Source organism: Dama dama, chromosome 4 (assembly GCF_033118175.1).
Source record: "Dama dama isolate Ldn47 chromosome 4, ASM3311817v1, whole genome shotgun sequence".
NCBI lineage: Eukaryota > Metazoa > Chordata > Mammalia > Artiodactyla > Cervidae > Dama > Dama dama.
The window spans coordinates 52379027-52385203 of record NC_083684.1 but is presented as its reverse complement, the minus strand read 5'-3'; positions in this window follow the sequence as shown (position 1 = coordinate 52385203).

Genomic DNA, 6177 nt, shown 5'->3' with positions numbered 1-6177 from the left:
GAGGGTGAGTGCGATTGTGATCGCACTGATTGCAGTAGTAAATTACGATAAGGCGACTGCGAGGCTGTTGTTTTCCGAGTTCTCAGGCTTCCCTGATAGCTCAGTTGGTAAAGAATCTGCCTGCAGTGCAGGAAACCCGGGTTGGATTCTGGGTCGGGGAGATCCGCTGGAGAAGGGATAGGCCACTCACTCCAGTATTCTGGCCTAGAGATTTCCATGGACTGTATAGTCCACTGGGTGGCAAAGAGTCGGACACGACTGAGTGACTTTCACTTTAACTTTCAGGCCTTCATGTGAGAGGTCTGCCTTGTTCAGTCAGTAATGTGACACCAAGCGTCATTGAGTGCAAGCTCCTGAAGATGGGTTCATGATCCAGTCAAATTGTGTGTGTGTGTGTGTGTGTGTGTGTGTGTGTGTGTTATGGGTGTGCGGGTGAACATATATTATTGTTGCTGGAAGGGAGAGCCCTTCCAGGGCCCAAGAGTGGGCTCTTGTGTAACACTCGGAAATGAACTGTCCTAGGTGACACACGTGCTGCAAAGCAAGAGACTATATTGGGAAGAGGGGCCCCAGGCATAGAGCTGGAGTGGTGGTGGTGTTCAGTCGCTAAGTTCTGTCTGAGCTTTGAGACCCCCGTGGACTGCAGCACACCAGGTGTCCCTGTCCTTCACCATCTGCCAGAGTTTGCTCAAACTCATGTCCATTGAGTCGGTGATGCCATCCAACCATCTCATCCTCTGTCATCCCCTTCTCCTACCGTCAATCTTTCTGAGCATCAGTGTCTTTTCCAATGAGTCAGCTCTTGGCATCAGATGGCCAAAGTATCGGTGCTTCACCTTCAGCATCAGTCCTTCCAATGAGCTGGAGAGTAAGAGAACCCAAGAGGACTGCTCTGCCTTGTAGCTCACAGTCTTGGGTTTTATGGTAATGTGGTTAGTTTCCGGGTTGTCTCTGGCTAGTCATTCTGACTTGGTCTTTCCTAATGGCATAGGCATTCCTCAGTCAAATGGATTCCAGCCAGAAGGATTCTGGAAGGTTGGTAGGACATATGGACTGGCAGCTCCTCTGTCCTTGTGATCTTTCCTGAATAATTCTGCTTGGTGGTAGCTTGTTATTTCTGTTACTTTCTGCTGAGAGTGGGCATAATCCTGCCTGTAGAGTAGAAACCTTTCTCTACCTGATCTAAATCGAGGTATTCTTGAGAGGGTAACAGGCAGGAAGGCCAGGGGTCTCCAAATGGAGGAAATAGGCTGCAAGTATCAGACATTTTTATCTCTCTTAAGCAGCAAGAGGAAACAAACTAGCGATATTTTTTTCCTTCTCTATACAAATTTCAAAGGAGATTTCTCTAAAATACTGTGTTGCCATGACACCTGGTTTCACCTGAAGCTAACTATTTTCAAACCTTGAGTTAACCAATACATTTTTCTTATGGAAATTTTTGTCTTAAGCTATGTTAATGTACTATATGCATTTACCCCAGACTCTGTCTTCAAGTCGGTTCTGCCTAATGGCTCGGAACCTACTTGACAAACCAGTATGTTATACTCAGATATTGTTCCCCTAATCTATGTAAACGAAACTATTTGTATGGTAGTCTGCCCTTCTGCAAGATTCAAGTCAATCATTTTATGGCCTGGGATGAATCATCTGGTGCCAAGATTATCTGCATCTTATGGATGAGGGGCCTGGTGCCATTTTGAGTTTTAAGACATTCCTTTCTTTTCATTAATAGACTGCTAGTGACTATATAACATCCAGCTGAAGACTAGCAGGGGGGTACTCTTTCTGCCCCCTTCTAATGCCTATGTCAGAAGCTTTCTCTATCGCCTTTATACTTTAATAAAACTATTACACAAAACTCTGAGAGATCCAGCCTCGTCTCTGACCTCGGATTGAATTAGTCTCCTCCGGAGGCCAAGAATCCCAGTGTCTTATCGTTCAGCAACAACCTTTCATTCTGTGCCTGAAACCAGGGAAACCGGCACTCACCCTCATAGTAACAACAGTTTAACCTGAAACTGTTGGACACTATTGGAGATAAACTCATGTATTGTAATCGAGAATCAGACTATTTAAAATATGGGCCAAAAAAAAAATATATGGGCAAATTCACAAAAGATGAGGATTCTTATTTGTCTATGCCTGCAACATTCACAGCATGAGACTTGTTGGATATTTTAATTTAATAAACAGCCTTCTTTAATATCTACTCCTGAGCAACACCACTAACATTTATTATCTTTTGTCATTTTTAAAGGTCAGAATTTTGGAAACAGGTATGCGTGCATGGGCATGTGCTCAGTCACTCAGCAGTGTCCGACTCTTTGTGACTGCCAGCCTACATCCCACCAGGCTCCTCTGTCTATAGGACTTTCCAGGCAAGAATACTGGTGTAGTCTGCCATTTCCTACACCAGGGCATCTTTCCAACCCAGGGATCAAACCCACGTCTCCTGTATCTTTGGCATTGGCAGGCAGATTCTTCACCACTGCGCCACCTGGGAAGCCCTTGGGAATAGATGGCTGGGTGATTCTGGGCAATTCCCATGAGGTTGCAGTTTTCTTAAGTCTCAACTGGAGCTGCATGTTCCTCTTTATATGATACTGGTATGTTCATTTTCTCCCCATTAACCTCTCTGCTGCTTGTGTATCCTTCATATTGCAGCTAGCATTGTTCCAAAATAAATAGTCCACATAAGAGACTCAGAGAAAGAAACAGATGTGAAAGTTATGTATATGGTCTGTGCATGTCACTTAGCTCAGATCAGCATGTAGGATCTTAGTTCCCTAACCAGGGATCAAACCCTCACCCCCATGTTGGAAGTGGAGCCTTAACTACTGAACCACCAGGGAAGTCCCTATTAGCTCCAATATTGAGAGTGATGTATGACACTTAAAATTTTATTGCTCTTAGCTATAAATTCATTTGTAGTCAGACTTTTCTATGAAGATACATCTTTGCTCTCTAAATCTTATGCCCATCCTCACATACTTTTGTGGCAGAGTACCTCAGCTCCTGAATCATTCATAGCTTCTCCAGTGCCTGGCTCTAGCAGTAGCCAGTAACAGACGATTGCCCTAGTAGCCTTCCTTGAGTAGTTTTGTAGTTAATATCTCTGGTGAGACAATAGCTTTCCCAAGCACCCCAGAGGGCAGATTTCCAGTAAGTTTCATCAGCCTGGCATAGTGGCAATGTCTTTTCAGTGAGCTAATGGCCATGTCCTCTCTAACAACATCTGGGTCTCTGTTGTGGAAGGTGGATCTTCCTTGGGTTCTCAGTCTCAACTCTTGGTTTGTGAGATTTAATGCTCTTGTATCTGCTAAAGTTTGCTTTACTTATTTGCTCACTACTATAATCCCCTGTAATTGTTAATACTTACTTAAACTAAACATTTCCTGATCAAATTGTTGTGTGGTGTCTCCCTCCTGATTGGACTCAAATTGATAATGGCAAATTGAAGAATCCAGGTGTTTCGTTCTACTTCTTTCAGTTCTACTAGTCTTCATTTATTTTGTTGCTCATTGTCAATGTTTACAATTGTTAAATATTTATATACTTTCATCATTGTAAAATGTTCCCCTGTGTCTCTTGCGACTTCTTTTTCTTTTGTATCACAGACTATTCTGCCTGACATGGTTAGAAACTCCAGCTATCGTGCTATTATTTGCATGGTATGCTTCCCTGTTATTTTACTTCAAACTATCCACGTACCTGAATCTAAAGTGTGTCTCTCATAAATAGCATACAGCTGAATATTGTTTTATTTAGAAAATGACAGTCTCTGCTTTTGGTCAGAGTTTTTAATACATTTCAAATTAATGTAAATTTTTATATTGTTAAATTTACATTGCCCATTTGTTTCTTGTGTCTTTTTGTATCTTCTTTACAGCTTTTTAATATTTTTTCTAGTGTAATATTTTAGTTTTATAGATTTCTTAATATATTGAATTATTTTCTCAGTGGTTGCTCTAGAGAAGACAGTATTCATCTTAATGTAGAATTATTCAGATTAATATCAATTTACATCCAAAATATAGAAACTCTGCTTCAATATAGCTCCATTCCTTCCCTTCCTGTTGTGCAGTTATCATATACATCACATCTTTTTATAAGTTCAACAGTACAGTTTTATAGTTGTCTTGTGAAATTATTTTTTGAGTCAGTTAAGAGAAAAAAACAACACATATTCAAAGTCATCCAACTGCAAACTGTCCTCCATTGTTCTGAAGGGAAGTCAGCTGTTAATCCAATTGTGGTTCCCTTGTACATAATGAACTGTTCTTCTTTCAAGATTTCCTACTTGTCTTTGGCTTTCAGTAGCTTGATTGTGTGAGTTTAAATGTTAATTTCTTTTTGTTTATCTTGCTTGGTGTTTGTTGAGCTCCTTTGACTTGTAGATTTTTTTTCCCCATCATATTCAGGAAATGTTGGGCCATTATTTGTTCAAAGAACTTTTCTGCCCCTTTCTCCACTTTCCTTCAAAGTAGCTATTAGACTTTGGGTATTGTGTATTCTTGGTATGCTTTATTATTGTCCAAGTTTCTGACATTGTTTTTCTTTTTTCTTTAATGTTTCTGTTTTTCAGATAATCTCCAGTGATCTATCATCAGGTTCACAGATTCATCATTCTGTCAGATCCATCTGTTCTTGAGCTTCTCTTGGGAACTTTTCATTTCAGATATTAAACTCTTCCAAGCTAGAAATTCTATTAAGTTCTTTTTTAAAAATAATTTTTATCTCTGTATTGACATTCTCTATTTGATGACTGTCATTTCTTTTCTCTCTTTAATTATGGTTCCATTTAGATCATTGAACATATTTATAATAGCTGCTTTTAAGACTTTTTCAGCTAAGTCCAACATCTTTTCCCCCACAGAGACAGTTTCTATTAACTTTTTTCCTATTTCTGGGTCACATTTTCCATTTCTTTGTATTTCTCATTTTTTTGTTGTTGATACCTGGGCATTTTATATATGTTTTAGCAAGTCTGAATTCTGATCCTCTCATCTCCCAGGTAGTGATGTTCTTGCTTTTGTTTCAGTTCAGTTCAGTTGCTCAGTCATGTCCAACTCTTTGCAACCCCATGGACTGTAGCACAGCAGGCCTCCCTGTTTTTTTTACCTCCCTGGTAAACTCCCAGAGTTTACCCAAACTATGTCCATTGAGTCGGTGATGCCATCCAACCATCTCATCCTCTGTCATCCCCTTTTCCTCCCACCTTCAATCTTTCCCAGGATCAGGGTCTTTTCCAGGGTCAGTTCTTCGCATCAGGTGGCCAAAGTATTGGAGTTTCAGCTTCAGCATCAGTCTTTACAATGAATATTCAGGACTAATTTCCTTTCGGATGGACTGGTTGGATCTCCTTGCAGTCCAGGGGTCTCTCAAGAGTCTTCTCCAACACCACAGTTCAAAAGCATCAGTTCTTCTATGCTCAGCTTTCTTTATAGTCCAGTTCTCTTATCCATACATGACCACTGGAAAAACCATAGCCTTGACTAGACAGACCTTTGTTGGCAAAGTGATGTCTCTGCTTTTTAATATGCTGTCTAGGTTGGTCATAACTTTTCTTCCAAGGAGTAAGCGTCTTTTAATTTCATGATTGCAGTCACCATCTGCAGTGATTTTGGAGCCCCCCCAAAATAAAATCTGTCACTGTTTTCATTGTTTCCCCGTCTATTTGCCATGAAGTGATAGGACCGGATGGCATGATCTTAGTTTTCTAAATGTTGAGCTTTAAGCCAACTTTTCCACCCTCTTCTTTCACTTTCACCAAGAGGCTCTTTAGTTTTTCTTCACTTTCTGCCATAAGGGTGGTGTCATCTGCATATTTGAAGTTATTGATATTTCTTCCAGCAATCTCGATTGCAGCTTGTGGTTTCTCCAGCCCAGTGTTTCTCATGATGTAATCTGCATATAAGTTAAATAAGCAGGGTGACATATACAGCCTTGACATACTCCTTTTCCTATTTGGAACCAGTCTGTTGTTCCATGTCCAGTTCTAACTCTTGATTCCTGACCTGAATACAGGTTTCTCAAGAGGCAGGTCAGGTGGTCTGGTATTCCCATCTCTTTCAGAATTTTCCACAGTTTATTGTGATCCACACAGTCAAAGGCTTTGGCATAGTCAGTAAAGCAGAAATAGAAGTTTTTCTGGAACTCTCTTGCTTTTTTGAT